This window comes from Cryptomeria japonica, chromosome 11, assembly GCF_030272615.1.
Source record: "Cryptomeria japonica chromosome 11, Sugi_1.0, whole genome shotgun sequence".
Taxonomy (NCBI): Eukaryota; Viridiplantae; Streptophyta; class Pinopsida; order Cupressales; family Cupressaceae; genus Cryptomeria; species Cryptomeria japonica.
This window is the reverse complement of record NC_081415.1, coordinates 438,344,494-438,367,969: the sequence shown is the minus strand read 5'-3', so window position 1 is coordinate 438,367,969 and position 23,476 is coordinate 438,344,494.

Here is a 23,476-nt window from a genome sequence, read left to right as displayed (position 1 = left end):
GTTCTATTGAACTCATGATGATGGATACATAGAAAATGATGAAGGAAGGATCTATAGACAAAGGGGTTATTGATTAGTCTATCACTATTTTGCATATACTTGTCCCAGAGTGCAAATTTAACAAAGAAGCAAGCCCATCTGACAAGCTTAAAACAATCACAGAGCACATTTCAAAGGACTTTCAATCTTTACAACATATATCAAACCGACAGGCATTGGAGAGGTTTACACAGGCAAAGAGAGAAACATTTGATCAAATGATTGAGTCAGAGAGGAAGGAGATTAATGATAAGTTGAAATTGATTGATAATGCATTAAAGCAGTGTACTAATATTTATAGAGTATGTTGTAACACAGGTTTTCTTACTGCAAAGACAGATAAAATGATTAAGGATATCCAAGAGGAGATTGTAGGTATAGTCAATTATTTTGATGGATCAAATTATTTAACTACATCTATAGATGATCAGATTTTGGTTTTGGAAGCCCAAGTTTTAGCTCTTGAGAGGGAAAAAGATAAAATCATAAAGAGAGCCAGAGGTCTTAGAGGATTGGTGAGTCCCCGGTTGGATTCATTAAGTGTACATAAGAAGTGTTGGCATTACATTAAGTTTGTTGGTATGATGATATTGAGAAGGTTTTTGGAGATTGATGATATAATTGATAAAGGATGATTACTGTCTTAATAATATTATTTTGTCATTGATGTCAAGAAATTGATTTTTTGATTCAGTATGATGTTGCCATATCTTAAAGAGTATGTTTTGATGAGTATAAAGATGTTGGTAAGTGACACTGAAAGAATGTGAAAATGAAGGGGAGTAATAAATTGTTCAATGGGAAACTATTACCGAGTTAGATAGTGATGAGATTATGTTATTTTGATTGTTTTGATATCCTATATATGTGTGTAGATAGGAATTTGGGAAAACATCAAAGCAATATTAAATTAGCTCAACCACAAAAACTAGATTGCAATGATAAGAAATCCTAAAAACATTCAATGAAGGCATGAAGATGAAATACTAAAATAAAACGCAAACCAAAGCATGTATCTCCTTCATTGTTCCTCCATTTTCCTTCTTTCTCCTTCAAATTAGTGTGTTTGTGGATCTCACCTACAAGTGCAAAAGCATAGTATGAAAGCAAGATGACTAGAAAAATGGTACCATAAGGATACTAGAAGCGTGGTTTTTCTCTCTTTTGATTGAAGAACTCATCCAATTTATAGACAAATTGGAGAGAGGACAAGATTAGCATGAAATTGATTCGAATGGAAATCATGAATGGCAAAATTATGACAAATTATGACAAGATTGACATGCAAGATTGATTGACAAAAATTATGACAAATTATGACAAGATTAAAATGCCATTCCCATGACAAAAGGGAAGAGAGAAAATAGCCTCCATGATTGCAAAAAACGGACGCATAAACATAGAAGAAAATGAGGGAATGAAATTAGGGGGGAAAATTAGAGAAATTGAAGAAAATAGGAGAAATAGAAATTAGGTGAATTAATTAATAGGTTTTCATCCATTAATTAATTCATGAAAGAGACCTAGGACTAAATAAATTAATTTATTTAACCCACAAAGAAGAAGAAAAGGATTAAATGAACAAATCATAAAACCCTAGAAATAAGAGGACAAGGAATTAGGTCAAGACAACAAGAAATTAATGTAGGTTCGATCATGATTCTGATTGACAAAGGACCAATGTTGATAAATGATTGAGATTGGTTGACAAAAATAAATGACAAATTGACCAAGATTGACAAGGAGATCAAATTGATAGGTGCCAATTGACGAGGAACAATGACTAATCGATCCAAATTGACATGATTGAAAAGGACAAGGATCGATGACGAATCGACCGCAAAATGACAAGATTGACAAGGACAAGGATCGATGACGAATCGATCGCAAAATGATGAGATTGGCAAGTTGATAATCACAAATTATTACTAACAAGCTAAAGATGATTGACAGATTGACAAGAGGACAAGGATCGACCAAAATCATGACTGAAGATTCCTATCGACAAGACCTAATTTGAAAGCGAGAAAAATGAGGAATGTAGAAGGACTCGATGCTCGCAAATGATAAAGACCAAGTGCGCAACATAGAAGAAATGTTAATGCAATGCAAAAACCCTAAAATAAGGCAATGCGCAGATGTTAAAGTATGACTCCACAAGCGTTGACCATTTTTAGACATCTACAATGTGTATTCGAAGACTAAATAAGAAGGAGAAAATATTTCATGTAATAGAATGAGTAAAGGTTTGATACTATTCTATTTTACCAAGCAAGGAACCAGTCGGTAAACTCCAAGGTTATCGATGTCAATTAAAGAAGAAAGAAGTCACCGAGTGTCATCAGCAAGCAAAGCTATCAAGATAGTAACTGAGACGAATACAAAATGTCTACCGAGTAAAGTTCAGATTTAACCGAGCTTCAACCGAGCAGTAATAGAATGCATTGGATGAATAAATACATTATTAAATAAAGGATGCCAATGAACTGGAGATTTATAGAAGATTGGAATATCATGCAAGAAGTTTGTTAAGGATCAACAACAATGAAAATTCAAGAGTTAGATCTACCACATAGATTGAATGGTCATAACCGAGCACAAGTACCAAGGAAGGAATACAAGTTTCAAGGCAAGATAAAACATTTTTCAATTCGAAGGATTCAATGAACCTAGTCCAGTTTGAAGATCTGATGGCTAATATTAATCATGGGAAATGTGATTAAGGAGATTAAGCGATTAGGAATTGCTTATAAATAAGGAATAGTTGATGAACAATGTATGCGGGAAAATAGAAGAACAATGATGCTGCTGAAGTGATTACAGAGTATAGAAGATTGAAGATCTGATTGAAGAACGGAGTAAGAAGCCCACCAAGGAGGAAGATAAGTCTTATGACAAGACTATTTTGAGCACATAGAGTCTTCTATAACATTTCAGATGTAAAGTTGTAGATATATTTTATTACTGTTATTTATTTTTGTAAGTGACGGGAAATCTCTTAACTGAGTGGACCTAATAGTCTTATTTGTAAATCCTCTAGCAAGGTAACATTCTAATTGAGTGTTTGAAATCCTTTGACAAGGTCACTTCTAACAAAGTGCAAGATTCTGATAGATCTGAGGGAAATCCCTTGACCGGGTCACATATAACAATGTGTTTATGTAATCTTTAACAGGATTGGCTTTTAACCGAGCACACTCTAGAAGAGTATATTTTCTTTGTGGGTCTGAAATCCCATAGTGGTTTTCCCCTATTTGGGTTTCCATGTTAAATCTTGTTTTAAATGTGTTTTGATGTTTCAAGTTTATTAGTTTATGAGTTTGAATGATTTACAGTCATAGTCGCATATCAAGTAAGTTCTATCGAGGTTGAATCTGATTAGAACATTGAATTGTGAGTTTATCGGATTCACTCCCCCCCCCCCCTCTCATTTAACTAACAATTGGTATCAGAGCTAGAAATCTGAAAGAAAATTTTAAAGGAACTTGAGGCAAGATCCGAAGATGTATAAAAGGGATGCACCAAAATTGAACAAGTCAAGTTTCACCACATGGCAGAAAAGGATGAAGCTGCACTTATTAGGAATTGGAGAATATGCAACATATTATCTAGAGAATGATTACACTGCACCTAGCACCTACCCTATGACAATGGAAGAAATAAAGGCAAAGCAAGAACATATTCAAGCAATGATTGAAATAACATCAGCATTGACCGACTCAGAGTTTAATGATCTAGAAGGTTGTAATGATGCCAAAGCTATGTGGAATAAGCTTACATCTGTGTATGGTGGTGATGAACATGTTCAAAGAGAAAAAGTAGACATTCTAAGAGGTCAACTTGAATCCATGAGAATGAATGAAGGTGAGAACATAATCCAATACAGTAAGGTTAAAAGAAACTATCAATCAAATCAAAGGAGCAAGAGGAACTATTGAAGAAAAGGATGTTAACAAATAAGTTGTTGAGAACACTTCTACTTGCTTATGCCATTCAAGTCTCTGCAATTAATGAATTAAGGTATGTACCAAACATGCCAGTATCTTTGGATGCTACTATCGGTAAGCTACATGTTTTTGAGTTAAGTAATTTTGATAACAATGGGTCTTCGGTAAACAAAGTTGAATCTGCATTCAGTTCTTTTCATCTTGGTGAATCTAATGATTAGAATGATAGAATGTATAAGTATGCTGAAGGAAATCACAGTGGAGCAAGTGAGAGATTTGGCAAAAACATGGAAGAAGTACACAAACTATATGAGGAAATCAGATAACAAGAAGAGTTTGAAGCATTATTGGCCAGAAGGTTACCAAGAGGCAAAGGTAAGTATAAAGGAAAGTTACCTTTAAAATGTTTTAACTATGATAAAATTGGACATATGGCTTCTAACTGTCCTGACAAAGAATCTAGTGAAAAGAGAGAATACCGAGATGACAAATAGAAAGACAACCAATACAGAGGGCACCGAGACTTCAGAAGGAGAGATAGAAAGACATGCCTAGTAGCTAATGAGGAATCCAATGATGATAAATCTGATGGGACTGAGACAGAGGAAGTTGTAAATGTAGCTATCAAAGATGGATCAGATGAAGAAAGGTATAAAGAAAAATCCTTAATATCACACATAAATAATAATGATTCTTGGATCATAGATAGTGGATGCTCACATCACATGACAGGTGATAAACACAAGTTTGTTAAATTAGAAGATTATGATGGAGGTTATGTAACATTCGGTAATGATGCACCATGTCCTGTGAAAGGTAAAGGTTCTATCACACTTCTTGACAATGCTAAATGTGATGATGTATATTGGGTTGAAGGTCTGAAATACAATTTGCTGAGTGTAGCACAACTAAACAATATAGGATACCGAATAGAATTTCAAAAAGGAATTGTCAAAGTTCATGACAAACATGGAAAGTTGGCTACTACCGAGACTCAAACAAGAGGTAATACATTTCATCTTGACTCAACTCAGAACAATTATCTGTATGCAAAAATAGAAGATACCTGGTTATGGCATAAAAGGTTTTATCATGTAAATTTTGATAACCTGATCAAAATAAGTAAGAAGCACCGAGTAAGAGGTCTACCAATCTTGGAAAAACCTGAGAATGCAATATGTCGAGGATGCAAGATGGGTAAGATGACAAAGTCAAGCTTTACAAGTAAGTCTTACACTTCTAAAGGAATTTTAGATCTTGTACACACTGATCTTTGTGGTCCTATGAAAGTTCAAAGTTATTATAGTGACAAATACTTCATATTATTTGTGGATGATTACTCAAGGATGATGTCGGTTATGTTTCTAAAAGAGAAATTAGAAGCCTTTCAAATGTTCAAATGGTATAAGGCAAGAGTTGAAAATGAAACAGGAAGACAGTTGATGTCTAAGATCTGATAGAGAAGGAGAGTTCATTTCAGATGAATTTAACTTATTTGGCAATGATCATGGTATAAAGAGACAAGTGTCTGCACTGAGAATACCATAGCAAAATGGCATAGCTGAAAGAAGAAACAAATCAATTGTAGATTGTGCCATAACCTTGATGATAGAAAAGAGAGTACCTCAAATATTTTGGAGAGAAGAAATAAGCACTGCAGTTTACACCCTGAACTGAGTTCAACTGAAGAAAGGAACTATCAAGACACCGTATGAAATCTGGTATGACAAGAAACCAAATGTAAGTTATTTTAAAATATTTGGAAGTAGATGTTATGTTCACAAAGATGACAGAAATGGAAAATTTGATCAGAAAAGCGAGGAAGGAACATTTCTTGATTATTCCTCTAGGAGTAAAGCATTTAAATGTCTGATCAAATCATCTAACAAAATAGTGGAAAGTGCAAATGTGAAAATTGATGAATTTGCAGAAAGGAATGATGAAGGAAATTCCAAAGAACTAGAAGATTATGAAGAGTTTGTATATGTACAACCGAGAAGTCTAACCGAGAAAACCAATGAAGAAAATACTCAGTTACCAAGTGATGAAGAAGATCATAAAGAGCCTACCGAGCCTATATTAGCAAAATATATCAGAAGAAATCATGCATCAAGTCATATTATAGGAGATAAGGATGCTCCAGTGATGACAAGGAACAAACTAAGATAGAACACATGTCTGATATCCAAGTTTGAACCAAGGATAGTAAAAGAGGCATTAAGCAATGAAGATTGGGTGAATGCTATGATAGAAGAGATTGAACAAATCAAGAAAAATGAAACATGGACACTGGTCCCAAGACCAAAAGAGAAAAATGTAATCAGTACAAAGTGGATTTTCAAAAATAAGCTAAATGAAAAAGGTGAGGTCATTCAGAATAAAGCAAGGCTAGTTTGCAAAGGTTATGCTCAAGAAGAAGGAATAGACTATGGTGAGACTTTTGCACCTGTGGAAAGACTTGAGGGAATGAGAACATTGTTGGCATATGCTTCTTACAAAAATTTCAAGGTATATCAAATGGATGTTAAATCTGCATTTTTGAATGGTATACTAGAAGAAGAAGTCTATATTGAACAGCCTAAAGGATTTATTGAAGAGAAGAATAAAGATCAGGTATGTAAGTTGAACAAAGCTTTATATGGCCTAAAGCAAGCACCTAGAGCATGGTATGAAAGGTTGCACTCCTACTTAATAAAGATTGGATTTATGAGGACTAGTGAAAATAGCAACATGTATATGAAGAATGATGAGGATAATGGAATATTGATTTCAGCCATATCTGTTGATGATATTATTTTTTGTGGAAATGATTCTTTATGCAAGAACTTTGGAAATGAAATGTGCAAAGAATTTGAGATGTCATTAATCGGTGAAATAAAGTATTTTATAGGTTTACAAATACTGCAAATGAAAAATGGGATTTTCATTACTCAATCCAAGTATATAAAGGAAATCTTGAAGAAATTTGGAATGGAGGATTATAAACCTGTAAGTACTCCTATGACTACTAATTGTAAACTATCAAAGAATGATGAATCTACATTTGTTGATGAGACACTTTACCGATCTATGATTGGAAAGTTGCAATATGTAGTTCACAACAGGCCTAATATAGCACATGCAATAGGTATAGCTCCAAGATTTTCTGGAGATCCCAAAGAAACCCATATGACAGCAATCAAGAGAATTTTCAGATACTTGAGAGGCACTGACGATTATGGTTTACTATATAAAAAGAAGAATGATTTTGAATTAAAAGTCTATACTGATGTTGATTGGGCAGGAAATATTGATGACAGGAAAAGCACAAGCGGTGGAGCTTTCTTTTTGGGAGAAAGACTAGTGAGTTGGCTTAGCAAGAAACAAGGATGCATTTCACAGTCAACTGCTGAAGTTGAATATGTCGTTGAAACATTGAATTGTACCAATATAGCATGGATCAAACAACTATTGGAAGGTATGAATGAGATAGTTACCGAACCAGTAACTATATTTTGTGATAATACAAGTGCTATTAACATTTCAAAAAATCCGGTAATGCACTCTAAAACAAAGCATATTTCTATAAAGTATCATTATCTAAGAGAAGAAGTTCAAGAAAAGAAAGTTGTGTTGGAATATGTTAGCACAAAGGAACAAATAGCAGACATATTCACAAAGCCACTGCCAAGGGACACTTTTGAGTATCTCAGAAGTAAGTTAGGGGTCCTACCCCTATCTAGTACTCACTGATAGAGTTTGGTGAAAGCATCAATTCCATGACTCTACAGAATACTATTTGTGAGTTGATGTTGATTTACACACTTTAGGAGGTTGCCTAAAGTTGTGTAGGAAACAGTGAATGAAGACAAGATACCCCGACCGAGACTGAGATGATACATTTGTATATGTTTTAACAACAAGGAAATTACTTCACAAGGGAAGTAATCATGGATTGGTTTTACTTTTGGCATTGTTGTCAAAGGGGGAGAAGACTAATGATAGGGGGAGAAGATTACAAGAGAAGTTTATAGCTCAAGGATAATAGGATAAGAATAGCAGCAGTTCAAATCAATTGGAATAAATCAAGTTGGTATTGCCATCAATGCCAAAGGGGGAGATTGTTGGCATTACATTAAGTTTGTTGGTATGATGATATTGTGAAGGTTGTTGGAGATTGATGATATAATTGATAAAGGATGATTACTGTCTTAATAATATTATTTTGTCATTGATGTCAAGAAATTAATTTTCTGATTCAATATGATGTTGCCATATCTTAAAGAGTATGTTTTGATGAGTATAAAGATGTCGATAAGTGGCACTGAAAGAATGTGAAAATGAAGGGGACTAATAAGTTATTCAATGGGCAACTATTACCGAGTTACATAGTGATGAGATTATGTTATTTTGATTGTTTTGATATCCTATATATGTGTATTCGAAGACTGAATAAGAAGGAGAAAATATTTCATGTAATAGAATGAGTAAAGGTTTGATACTGTTCTATTTTACCGAGCAAGGAGCCAGTCGGTAAACTCCAAGGTTATCGATGTCGGTTAAAGAAGAAAGAATTCGCTGAGTGTTGTTAGCAAGCAAAACTACCAAGACAGTAACCGAGACGAATACAGAATGTCTACCGAGTAAAGTTCAGAATTAACCAAGCGTCAACCGAGCAGTAATAGAATGCATTGGATGAATAAATGCATTATTAAATAAAGGATGCCAATGAACTGGAGATTTATAGAAGATTGGAATGTCATGCAAGAAGTTTGTTAAGGATCAACAACAATGAAAATTCAATAGTTAGATCTACAGCAGAGATTGAATGGTCATAACCGAGCACAAGTACCAAGGAAGGAATACAAGTTTCAAGGCAAGATAAAACATTTTTCAGTTTGAAGGATTCAATGAACCTAGTCCAGTTTGAAGATCTGATGGCTAATATTAATCATGGGAAATGTGATTAAGGAGATTAAGTGGTTAGGAATTGCTTATAAATAAGGAATAGTTGATGAACAATGTATGCGGGAAAATAGAAGAACAGTGATGTTGCTGAAGTGATTACAGAGTATAGAAGATTGAAGATCTGATTGAAGAACAGAGTAAGAAGCCCAGCAAGGAGGAAGATAAGTCTTATGACAAGATTATTTTGAGCACATAGAGTCTACTATAACATTTCAGATGTAAAGTTGCAGATATATTTTATTACTCTTATTTATTTTTGTAAGTGACAAGAAATCTCTTAACCGAGTGGACCTAACAGTCTTATTTGTAAATCCTCTAGCAAGGTAACATTCTAATTGAGTGTTTGAAATCCTTTGACAGGGTCACTTCTAACAAAGTGCAAGATTCTGATAGATCTGAGGGAAATCCCTTGACCGGGTCACATATAACAATGTGTTTATGTAATCTTTAACAGGATTGGCTTTTAACTGAGCATACTCTAGAAGAGTATATTTTCTTTGTGGGTCCGAAATCCCACAGTGGTTTTTCCCTATTTGGGTTTCCACATTAAATCTTGTGTTAAATGTGTTTTGATGTTTCAAGTTTATCAGTTTATGAGTTTGAATGATTTACAGTCATAGTTGCATATCAAGTAAGTTCTACCAAGGTTGAATCTGATTAGAACATTGAATTGTGAGTTTATCTAATTCACCTGCCCCCCCTCTCATTTAACTAACAAAGAAGGAGTCTATAGATATGGTTGGTAAGCCCACACTAGCAGAGCTAAATAAGAAAGAGTCATATGCCCGTATGCTAAAAGGACTTGTATCTATTTTTAGCACATTCAAATCAGGTTGGGATACCTATCTAGAGCTTTTGGAGAAGGCCTATCCAAAAAATTTCAAATATATTTCGCTCCGGTAAGGTATTTTGGGACATTCATTGTACAGTCTTTCATTCTTCGTCCCAATTTTTGGTATTGTAGACACCTAAAAATGGTCAACGCTTGCGGAATCGTACTTTAACATCTGTGCATTGCCTTATTTTAAGGTTTTTGCATCGCATTAACATTTCTCCTATGTCACGCACTTGGTCTTTATCATTTGCGAGCATCGAGTCCTTCTTCTGCATTCTTGAGTTGTCTCGCTTTCGAATTTGGTCTTGTCGATAACAATCTTCAGTCATGATTTTGGTCAATCTTATCTTGTCTTATCTATGTGTGTATTCATTTGTCATCATTTTGGACATCGTCAATCCTAATTAGGGTTTTGTCCTCTTATCAATCTTGTCATCATGCGATCGATTTGTCATTGATTCTTGTCTTTTGATCAATTTGTCATCAATCTTGTCGTCTTGTGATCTATTATGTCATCGATCCTTGTCTTCTTGTCAATTTTGTCATTTTGTGATCGATTTGTCATCGATCGTCGTCTTTCTCAATTTGGATCAATTAGTCATTATTCCTTGTCAATTGGCGCATTTATCAAATCACTTATCAACATTGGTCTTTTATCAAGTCAGAATCATGATCAAATCGAATCGATATCAATTATCCTTTGTCAAGACCTAATTGTCATCCTTGCATTTCTAATTCATCTTTTAGGGTTTCATGATTTTATTCATTTAACCCTGTTTGTCATTTCTCCCTCTAGGTTAAATAATTTATTTATTTATCCTAGGTCTTCGTGTCACAATTAAATGTTTAATTTAATTGGCTAACTAATTATTCCTCTTTTTGTGAATTAATTAATAAATGACAAATTATTAATTGATTTACCTAATTTCTCCTAATTTCTTAATTTTTCATCAATTTCTAATTCCCTCTTTGTGAATTAATTAATAAATGAAAAATTATTAATTAATTCACTAAATTCCTAATTTCCTCATTTTCTAATTTCCTAATTCCTATTTTCCAATTTTCTAATTTTCCTAATTTCTAATTCAATTTCCTCCTATTTCTCTCCTAATTTCATGGGAATGACATTTCAATTTGTCATAATTTGTCATAATTGACAATCAATCAATTTTGACATAGAAATTTGTCATAATCTTGTCATGAATTATCAATCAATCAATTTTGCATAGAAAGTGCAAATTTGTCATAATTTGTCATAATTGACATTCTTGATTTGCAATTTCCATTCAAATCTCTTCATGCTAATTTGATCTTTTCTCCAATTTGTTTATAAATTGGATGATTTTCTTCAATCCCAACTAATCACTTTTTCGAATCACTTTGTCGAATCAATCACGCTTCAAGTATTCTTGCGCTACTATCTTGTCTACTTGCTTTCATCTCATGTGTATGCACTTGTAGGTGAGATCCACAAACAAAGCTATTTGAAGAAGAAAGAAGGACAATGGAGCCACATGAAGGAGACATTCAAGTCTGAATTTGGTTTGCTTAAGTTTTCAATCTTGAATATCTTGTTTTCATATCTCTATTGGATGTAATTAGGATTGATCATTGCATTTGAGCTTTTGTGATTGAGCTATGACTAATATTGAATTGCTTGTGATGATTCCAGATTCCTACCTTACATTAATTGGTGAACCCGATGTGAACTAACCACTTAACCATGCTTTTGAGTGCTTTTGAGTTGATTTGCAGGTTAAAAACCCAAGAAACAAGGTAATGCAGGGTTTTCTGGGAGCTTATGCGCCTGTGTCAGGCATTTTGCGCCTGTGTCAAGCATTCTGCACCTATGTCAAGGACAATCTGTGCCTGTGTCAAGCATTCTGCGCCTATGTAGGGACAGAAACAGAGGTAAAAAAGCAGTGTATTTTACTTGCAAATTGTTTTGTTTTGCATTTTGTTTCTACTTTTTTGGTTTTTTTGGTACTGATTCTCTGTGCAGAACCTTGGCATACACATTACAAAGATAATAAATGAAACTACTAACACGTTTTATGCAGGTTCGATAGTCAAAGACTAAACATATCAAACTTCTGACTTGGGTTTTGCAGATTGCCTTGGACTACAACTAAACTTTGTGTTTGTAATTAATATTTAGGTAGCTAGTATGATTTCTAAATAGGATGGAATGAATATAGGTTTTCTTTGATTGATGAGTTTGACATTGGAGTAGGAGAGTATGCTCTCATCCTTCTTAGGGTGATCAGAAATCCAGATCTTCGATACCATGCTCATGTTTTTGATTGTGTGTCACCTTTAGAGGGCCTGCCTTCCCGACCATTTGCTTTTGCAAGCAAGTGACAATCATGAGAAGGGAATGACCCAAAGTGAGTACGGCTAGAATACCTTGGCATTCTAATTCACTATAAACAAATACCTGATGGGTGAAAGCTTTGAAGGAAGTATTGCGTGGGAATTGCAGTTACTTGGGAAGTGATGACCCTTGAACTCTTTCTCATATCAACATCTAAGTAGGACCTCACGGTCTAAATCGTGCTTGCGTGACTACATTTGTTTGGTATCTTGGTGGGCTTAATATCTCAATCACGCTTGTGTGACACCAAGGAGTAACACTTAACAGAAATCCTTACTAAACACCTTGTATTTAGAGGCCAAAAATCCTTCTAGTTGCTTGAGAAGGACAAGTTCGGATACTTGGAAGAGATACTAAGTTCGCCATGGGGAGATTTCCATGGGGACTGATGCTTGGCTGCCCTGAGAAGTGAGTGTCATGGAGGGGAGCCCGTGGGGTCAAGCATCTATGTATTCTCCTTGAATCCCATAATGAGTCTACCTCTCAAGTACCTATTGTCCTTGCCATCCATAAGAAATGTGTGAATGAGCATGATTGTCTTGAGTCTAGGTTAAAATATCTTGTCTTCTTTGCTTGTCAAAAGTTGAATTGCATCTCATTTCAAAAACAAGACAAATTGATTCAAAACAAGACTAAACATAAGAACATTTCATCCAAAAAAGTTCAAAACATCTTCAAACATGGTTGTCAAACATTGTGCAAAATCTTGTCTCAACATTCATGTCACTTAGATTTAGGTTCATCCTAGGTTTGCATTTTGCAAAGTTCATTGTCAAGTACCAAGGTTAGGTTCCACCTAGGTCATACTCCTTTGCATATCAATAAGGGTCATTCGTTTGCATGTGTCCTCTTGCATTAGAGTAATACCATTGTCATACATTCATATTTGCATACCCTAGGTCTCTTCATTAAGCTTAGGTCATTATCATATCATATTAGGGTCATTTGCATAATAATTGTCCCTTTGCATATAGTGTCAAAACTAGGTTTTGTCATACTCGAGTAATCCAAATCTTTGATAAACCCTAAGTCATTGTTAGGAAGTCTAGACCTTATCAAACCTTTTCTCTTTTTGTCATTATTGTCATTTGGTCAAACCTAGCTTAGTATCCAAGCATATAGGGGAGACATTGTCATTTTGTCCTTTTGTCACTTGGTCCTTTTGTCCTTTGAGGTCTAGACATCATTTCAATGTCCTAAGGGTCTCTTTTAGATTTGCATTCCAAAAAGTTTGTCAAAATCTTGAAAAACAACCAAAAACATAGGTTGCATTCTTGCCATAGATTGCATTCTCATTTATTTAGTTTGCATTTAGTTGCATATCATATATTGTCCTTGAAAATTTCCAAAAATATTGCATTTGCATAGTGACATGCCTGTTGAAACAAGGTCAAAATCTAAGAAGATGGGTGAACCAACGTATCAACCCATTGACAACATATCAAATTCATAATTTCAAACTAGTCAAACAATACAAATTGAAGGTTTATCAAACACATCATTACCACCATATGGGATGGTTCAACTTGGACCACCTCCATTAAATGAACCAGTATTTGTACCCATGAAACCAGGACATGGGAGTGTTCCACCAACACTAAGAGGAAATGCACCTTTTGATTGGAATCAACTAAACCTGCAACATGAAATTCAAACATTACATGAGGAACAAACTCTTTCACAAAGATTTGGTTCAGATCAAGGCATTCAACAAGAAACGAATCCAAATGTCCAACCAGATTCTTCATCAGATTCTGATGCTTCTGATGATGTTGATATGTTCCTTCAAGATCCAAAGTTGACAAAAAAAGATGGATAAATTCTTGAACAAGGTATTTAAGATGTTCCCACAAAAATATCTTAACATGATGAGTAATGTGACCTCCTCAAGTGAGCAAATCAATGTGCAAAAACAACAAGGCGGTGAGCTATTAAGTTTCTCTCCGCATCCAAATGAAGAAAATACGCGACAAGAAACTCAATCTACCTTGATGAGTAAACATGCTTCAAAGGCATTGACAGTGACTATTCCTCAAAAGTCACCATTTGAGACAATAAATAATCCATTATTCAACACAACACCTGTAACACAAGATCAAATGAAGACCACGCAAATATTGACAACTATCCCTCAACAAGAAGTGGTTCCTTAAATGCATAAAATTGGATCAAAATCTAAGATGCAAGAAAGCTTCACGACTGGAATGCTTGATATTACCAATGTCCAAAACAATTCCATGATGCAACAAAGTTCTTATGTCCCGTTAAGCTCAATATATTTGCCAAACACTATTGCGACAGATCCTTCGATAATGGCGACACAAAGAGCTATGGATAGTGGTTTGCACCAACAACAATTGTTGCAACAATTGAGTAATACACAAAAGGTACAATCGAATGTGCAAACAAGCAATGTACAACAACAACAATATCGCATTCGACAATGAATTGCAGTGCCTTCTGCCCCATTACAAGTTAATGCAAACTTGCAACCATCACAGTGGATTGGACAAACAACACAGCAAGTTAATGCAAGTGCCATACCCCATCTTAAGGAGAAACAACAAAAACCACCCAAACAAAGTTTTTTGCAAATGATGGGATTTACACCGCGACAACAATTGGCACAAAGTTAGCAAATTCCAATTCGTCAGCATCAACAACAACATGTGCCTCAATATGTGCCAAGACAAACAAGCTATCATACTTCACAACCGCAATTGGCGTCTGTGCAATATCAACAACACCCTCAATTGCAATATCAACCTAGGCTACAAGAAGCACAGCAACAAGGTCAATATCAAGGCATGACACAACCACAACAACAAGAGATGTACCAAGAACATTATATGTCGGAGACACCAAAAACGGCCATTTCAGAGCATCAACAACCGATCAAAAACATGATGTATCGACAAAGAGTACCCACCGGGATTAATGATGGACCTCCAAAATCTGATACAATTGCGCAACAGCTTGAGAAGTTGCAATGACAAGTTGACGCATTAGAAACTAAAGGAACAAAGAAGTTGTATACAGATCAGGATTTATGTCCTAATCCATTTGACAAGAGCTTATACATGCCTCCATTCCCTAAGCATTTTGAAGCACCTAATTTTGAGAAATATAAAGGGAATGGCAATCCAAAAGATCACATTTGAGCATTTTTCATGGCATGTACTGAAATGAGTTATGAGGAAACATATTTAATGCGCTTATTTGCACGGAGTCTCACGGGACAAGCCATGGATTGGTATTTGCATCTGCCAAGAAATATAAAGACTTGGTCTGAATTGGCTCAAAAGTTTATATCTCACTTCGCATTCAACATCGACAGTGACGTGACCATGTCAGATTTATGCAACACCAAGCAAAAGCAAGGTGAACCATTAGTGACTTTCTTGCAACGATGGCGAAGCTTGTATAGTCATTCTTCCCTAGATATACCTAAAGAACAACAAGTGAATCTGTTTATCCAAAATTTGGTCCCAGAAATGATGTATGAACTAAAATTGAAAAGTCCCAGTACTATTGAGAAACTCATTAAGAAAGGGATGAACATTGAAACTGCTCTTATAGCCAAGGGAATCATTAAGCTTAACAAAGACAGTGACAACATGAACAATTCAGGGGATAGAAATAGATTTTGGTATAAGAACAAGAATGTCACTAATGATGGAGTTGTTGATGCAAGAGTGGTGAATGCAAATCAACCCCCGTTCACAATCAAGAAATTGAGTGTTCCTAATATGTCAACTATGGAACAAAATCAAACACCAGCGAGCAATGTTACTCAACAGCCGCAATACCAACAGCATCTTCAACAATATAATCAACAACAAGGTCAGCAACAAAACCAGCAACGCAAACCTTTCCGATTGAGGGATGGGCCTCCTCAATAATTTATGCCATTGGGAGAGCCTATTGAGTCAGTAATGAAACAATTAATACAAGCAAAATTTATTAAGCTACCAGATATCAAGGCAGAACCTGTGGTAAAGCCGCATTGGTGGAATGATAATGCCTATTGTGAATACCATCGGTCAAAAGGACATAAAACCACGTCATGTTTTCAATTGAAACATATGATTCAAGACTTGTTAGAGAAAGGAGTAATTGAGATAGATCCACCCAATGCGACCTCTAACATTGATCATACCATTTTCAAAACTCCTCTGCTTGATCATGACAAGGGTAAAGCATCTTCTTCAAACTCTACCCAAACAGCAAATTATGCAAATACTGGTTATAATAATGTCATCAATTGTTTCTGAGCATCAAATGAGTATGTTTCCACCCTAAGAATAAAGGAACAAGATCCTTCTTGCGCAGTCACCACTCGTCGATCCAAAATAGTCCTGAAAGGAACTCCTGCAGCTCCTCCCAAACCAACTCCTGCAAGTCAGTATAATCTCTTGGATCATCTAGGAAAGACACCTACACAAATATTAGTCCTTGAGTTGTTGAAAATGTCCCCCATGCATCGTGAAGTCCTAGATAAAGCTTTAATTGAGTCCACTGTCCCGACAGACATTGATGTTGACCAGTTTCAAGCCTGAATTGGACATCTAGCTGTTTCCCAAAATGTCGCATTTTTTGATAATGATCCTTTACACCTTGAAGTCTTTGTCCATAATTGCAAAATTCGACGAGTCTTGATAGATGGTGGAGCGGGTCTTAATATTTGTACCTTGAGAGTGGTCATTGGCCTTAGTTATACAGAAAATGACAGTGATGCTTCCAGAAGAATAACAATCAAAGCATATGATGATGTTGAGCGCCCATCTAAAGGGATAATTACATTGCCTATCAAAGTTGGTCCAATGACAGAAAACACTTTCCTACAGGTCCTAGACCTCGATCTCCCTTACAATATGATTCTTGGCCATCCATGGATCCATGCAATGAAAGCGGTTCCATCCACTTATCATCAATGTTTAAAATATCCTTAGAATGGAACTGAGATAACAATTCCAGGAGATCCTAATCCATTTCAATTTTGTGCTACTCTAAAGGATTCCCCTCAGCAACAAGTCCCCGTCAATAGAAAGGCCCACTCACATAGTTATGTGGATCCTAATGAATTGTTAGATGCTATCAAAGGAAAATTGAAGATACAGGACCAAGGATGTTGAGAATATTCAATGGATCAAACATTCCTCATCGAGAATTCACCAATATCTCCAAAATCATATGGCAAACTACATTTGTTGCAAAAGGAACCTAAGGTAGTTATTCAATATCAGCCTCCCACTACATTTACAAGATGGGGTGAACTTGACAAAGAAACTTTAGATGATGATGTCATAGATTGGCTTTATAAGGATCCAACTGAAACCCCACCTGTCAGGTTGCCAGTGGAACGATACGGCAAAGGATTTACTATGCTACAAAAGAAAAAATATGATGGCTGCAGTGGCTTAGGCCGGAACAAGCATGGAAGGCTAGAACCTGTTATACCCAAGATGCGACCTCCAACTTTAGGGTTAGGTTTTGTACCATTGCGAATTGGATCCTCATCTACCAAAGTGACCCCGTGTGGAAAAGGGCGTGACTCTGATGATGAAATAACACCTGAGGATACCCGACTCGAAACTAATTCCAATGAATGGGAGTGGAGTTCTTTTTCTTCTAGCTCCTATCCCCTTGACAATATTTTCCTTGACCCTGATAATTTACCTATGGAAGACAAACATTAAATAACTCCTCTTCCTAAAACATGTCCTAATGCTTGGATAGAGTCATTCTGGGACCCAAGCTCCAAATCGGATACAAGTAGTTCAGACAGTGATACCATAGATGTTTACATCTTTACCATCTTAGTCCTCTCCCTCCTTAAAACCGATGATGACATTCCCCTCGTCTATCCCCAGCTTATCCAACATGACCAACAAGAACCACTCACATTGGAATGTTTTCAAAATGATGAAGCCATTGCAGAATTCCTTGGACTACAGGAAGGCATACCACAAGGTGATCATAAGGCAGGATTTGCTATTGACCTAGATTCCACAACATATTTTGGGGAGTCAACTCCATCTTCCAGTCATCAAAATGAAAAAAGAAAAGAAAAAGTAAAAAATCAAAAGAATAGGTCTTTGAGTGAAAACCGTAAGGCACTCTCTGATCATGAAAAAGTAAAAATAATGATATACATGATTATGCATGATTAAGCTAGATTGATCAAAGAAGCTAATTATGCTAATGATATACATGATTATGCTAAAATAATGATGCAATTAAGCTAGATGAGAGATTGATTATGCTATATGATTAAACAATTATGCTAGAGGATGATCAAATTAAGCTAAATCTAAGATGCAATTGCCTAAAATAACAATGCTTAAATGATATGCAAGAATGGATATGCCTATAATAACAATGCTTGAAATGAGATGAGATGGGATCCTTTGTGCTCCAAAATGGGAGATATTTATAGGATTTCCGAGGCCAAGGGTGAGGTGGTAGAAATCAACGGTCAAGATTGAGTCTGAAGATATCAAGAGTCAAATTGGAGGAGGTTGGAAAAAAGGTTTGAGGGAGGGACACTTGTCATCTCTATGGTGACAAGTGTAAAGGATTCTTGCTCACAAGAGGGCAAGTGTCCAAGGGAGGAGACATGTTGCATAAGCTCCATGTGTCTCGAGGGGAGAATATCCAACCCATAGGAGGTTAGGATAAGGAAGTTAAGATGGGGTTAGCCAAACCCAGGATTAGGTGGAATGAGTTAGGTTAGGGGATGGTTAGGTTAGGTGGTTAGAAGTTAGGAGGCATGTGGGAAATTTGAATTTAAAAATTCAAATAATAGGAAAAGTCTAATTAACTTTCAACAATTCATAAATTGATTTGTTTTAATTAATTAGGGGATTAGAAGAAATGAATTAAATGGGGGAGGATTAATTAATCAAAGGGGACTATTGAAATGAACTTATTAAATAAATCCTTAGATTTATTAATAAGCAAGTGAATGGGGAATTTAATCAAATTGCTATTGAATTCAATTAAATTGGGAAGGGGGATTAATTAAATAATTGCTTATTTAATTAATTATCTTCGAACCATTTTTAGGTGTATACATTTTGCATGAAAGTAAAATCACTTTTCATCTTAATTGTTTACATCCCCTTGCTTTAGGGTTACATTGACATGGGGTTACAAAGACTTAAAGAAAGTCTCGGTCTTAATTAACAAGGTGATTTTGTTTTTATAAAAAAAACAAAAAAAATCCCATCCAAAACTCGGATTAGGGCATGGAGACAAAAGCAAAAAGAAACCCAAAATCATTATGCATTATTTTATCTCATCTTCTCAAAGAAGACTCCAGTGGCCGCCATGCATGCATTTGTTCTTCTTGTGCTCGAATTGGAGCTTGCTTTGCATGTGTATCAAATCTCGATGCATGATTTAAATCAAGGTATGTGCTTTATTATTGCTTTCACCATGTTGTCTTTCTGGAAGGACAAAAAATACAAAGACTTTCTTTTTATATGCCTATGTTTAAGGTTTCAATGGCAAATTCTTCATACATGTGTTCTTTGTGTGATAAATGCAACATTTCTGCCTTCATTGTATTTGATGTATGAATAACTTTAATAAAACCCTAATAATTGTTTTCAATATGATTCTTGAGGGCAAATTCTATATAATAATAGTATTCTCATGGCTACTATTTGATTGTCATTGTAGTTCTATGTTGGCTCAATATTTCCCAGCATAATGAATATCATTTTGGGTTGTGAGGTTTCTTCTCTGTGGTTTACAGTTGTGCAAGAGATTATTGTAGGTTGTTATGTTTGGACTTTGATGGTTGAATGAATCTTCCTTTCTCACAGCATTGTATGAAGTCGCTATTTATGACCATATATTTTTCTCTTTTGAGCTATGTTTGAAGGTCCGTCAATGTCATGAAATGAATATGTCCCTTTGATGCCTAAATCTGAGTGTACTGATAGGACTTTTAGACTATCCTTATGGCATCTCATAAGTCATTTTTATCTTTACCAATAATGAAAACTTTAAAGACTTGTGACTTTCCTTAGGCATTTTGATTCTCGTTCGAGGGGATTTTGGTTGCATTGTAATAAAGGTCATTGTCTCATACTACTACTAAACTTGCACTTTCTTTGTCATTACTACAATCTTGACTATGCTCTTTACATACATACCCTTTATTATGCTTTTTGAATTATGATATTGGCTTTAGGTTCGGTTGAGGAGTTGATATGACTATTTCTTTGTAACTTTGTGAATATGATCTCGAAAGTTGCCTTCATCATTCTGCTTATTCCCTATGATCATTAATAGTTATTTCATTGTACAATGCTTTCCATACACTGCTATGACTGGTATTATACCTTAATTCTTTTCAATAAGCTACTATCTTCCTTTGGTTTGTCTTCTTGCCATTGACTGCAACTTAGATATGTCTTGCTTATTGTTAAGGTATCTTTTATGACTCTTGGGAGACTGCTTTGTGAGTGTATGATTGTTTGATATATAAACTAGTCTTTCATCTTGATGATAACCACTTTGTATTATTTTCTCCTCTAATACCCTTAAGACTGATTTGAGATAAAGGCTTTGTGTGCAAATTTATGCTCTGTCACTACATACCTTTATGTTTTGTCATGAAGTTTTGAAATGGTTGTGACTGAGAAGTTATTAATGTTCTGAAAATGAACATCTAGACTCCTACTACCAGTTCATTACATTTCTCTTGTCATAAAAACTCATGGTACTACCATTATAGATTGTTCTTTTTTATCTAACTTTCAATGTGCTTTTTGCATGTTTTTCTTGACAGTAAACCCCTTTTACTGTGTTTTCTCTTGATAAATGGGTCACTATCTTTGTTAACTTTGTTGCTTTGATCACGATTCTATTATTATTCCTTTTATAATCATGATCCCCATCAACTAAATCTTGTTTATAATAATTTCACTATTTTGTGATTGAAAGATTTGGTTTTGTGGCTTGTATACCATGATTGTTGTCCCTTTGACCTTTCGCTGTGTCTTTTCTTTACTGTCATAACAATATTGTAACTGCATTTTTCCCTATTTTAGCTCTTGTGTATGACTACAATCTATATTATGAACCTTGCACCTCAATAATTATATGTTTGTTGCTATCAAATCTATTTCATGATGTCTCTTTCACAGTTTTCTTATGATTGTCATAGGTGTCTTTGTAACAATGAATGTTCCTTGAGATATGGATACTATGAGTTTTGAGCTGCTACAGGTTCATTATTGTGTTTACTGCTATTGAATGATCTTTGTGACTAAAATATTTTGATAACAGTCATTCTCTCATTAAATACTCATTAGATGTATTTTCTAGAAAATCTAGAATCTTTTCTTTGAAAATCCTTTTAGCATGCATGTCTTTGCCTTTGACGATCATTGGACTATCTTGTATTACTTTTTATGAATTTTTCCATTGGTATGAATACAAAAGGTTATCATTTTATTTGAAACTTCCAATCCTTTGAAAGCATCCATCATTACTTTCTCTATTTAGAAGCAGTAATTTCATTGTCTTGATTAGGTAAAAGTAGGTATTTGAAAGGTACCCAAACCTTTTACAAGCCAGGAAAACAGAAATGCTAAAAAAAGTGTCTGATCACTTCAAAAAGACAAAATGAACCCACGGGAAGGAAACAGCATAATACATCATTACATTAAAAACTCAGAACAGACAGCAAAAGGAAAGCACAAAGACAGCAAAGAGACAAAACCAAGGATAACAACTGGAACTAAATACTATTCAGAATTTCCTCAGCGTGAACAACCATTTGTTTCATGTTGTTCGCTGAGGTCGTCATATCCTCCAACTCATGACCTTCGATGTCATCCTTATTCTTTGTGTTAGCTCCGGTCCTCCTTTCATGACCCTTCTTGTTCACCTGCTTTTTATCACCATCCTTCTCTGCATTATTCTTGAACCTGTTGATAAAGATGTTCATGTTGTCCACCGAAGATTTGAGGATTTGGAAATTTTGATCAGCAATCTGCTTGATGTTGTGCTCTAGCCTGTCAATTCTGCTACCAAAATATTTCATTTTGTTTTCCATTTCCTTTCTATCTCCCATCTCATTGACCTTTTTTTCTATTTCTAAGATTTTTCCAACCATACATTCAATAGCTTCCGCATTATGCAGAACGGCCACTAACTCTTTAACATGCTCCGCCAAGGGCTTGTCACCAACTGTAATTCTTGCCATGGCCTGTGTATCAATTTTCAAACTGTTAATATCCTTCACCATAGTAGCAATGGTCTCACAGAAGGCGTTAATAGTATCTTTGTCACCACTGTCACTTTGACCCCCTTTTCCTCCTTATGCAGACTAGTGGTGTTCACAGTCTCCAAATTGTCCTTAACCGGGTTACCCTCCCCTTCTTTGTCCTGACTATCGATCCTCTTATTTTCTTCATCCTCCTCCTCAGATTCAACCAGAACATAATTGAAATCAAAATTGCTACCATTTTTAGTGTTCTTTTTCTGAGCCTTCTTTCCAGTGGCTTTCCCTTTCCTCTTTTTAACAGGTTTTTCCTCAAGGGATTCAGTTTCAGAATCTGACATTTTAGATTCCACAATAATCCTCCTCTTCTTGGCCCTAATCCTCCCTTTTTTGCTAGTTTCTTCCGACTCTCCCTCGGTCTTTGAATCAAAGTTGAAACCATTATCCTTACTTTCCATAGTCTCATCTCTGTCATTTTTGCCTTTAATAGGCTTTTCAATGCACTTCCCCTTTAGCATTTTATAAACTAGGACCATAAGCCCCTGGTGGAGGGCATGATCACCTTTAGGGTCCTTCTGGATCTCCTTCATAGTATGATCCATTGAATAGGCAAGGTAATAGGGAAGGCTAACCCTTTCTCCATGACGAAAATGGTTGAGAAGGACAAAATGATGCCCATAAGCCCTGGTAAACCTACCATCTAAGGTAATGTATTCAATAGAAGCAAATAAGACAAACCTCCATGGCCTGCAAATTCTCTTCGGGGAGTGGTAGGAGTTGTCAATTTTGATCATCTTTCTTCTCTCACCAACTATAACAGGAAACTTGTCTGCTGCTTTATCTGATATCCCTCTGTAAAATTTCATACCCTCGGTAGTCATCCCCGTGGCCTTAGCGATAACCTCTTCATCTACATTCATCATATGTGATCCAATCAGAATTTTTCCATTTTTCTAGTTCTTGATGAAATAGCTGGTGATTGTGGGGTCCTTCCCATTTAGTTGTTCCATGAAAACATTGAGACCCCCTTGCTGAAGGATACCCCAGACTTCTTCATTCTTTCTCCATTCAAAGCAGGAAGTAGGTTCAAA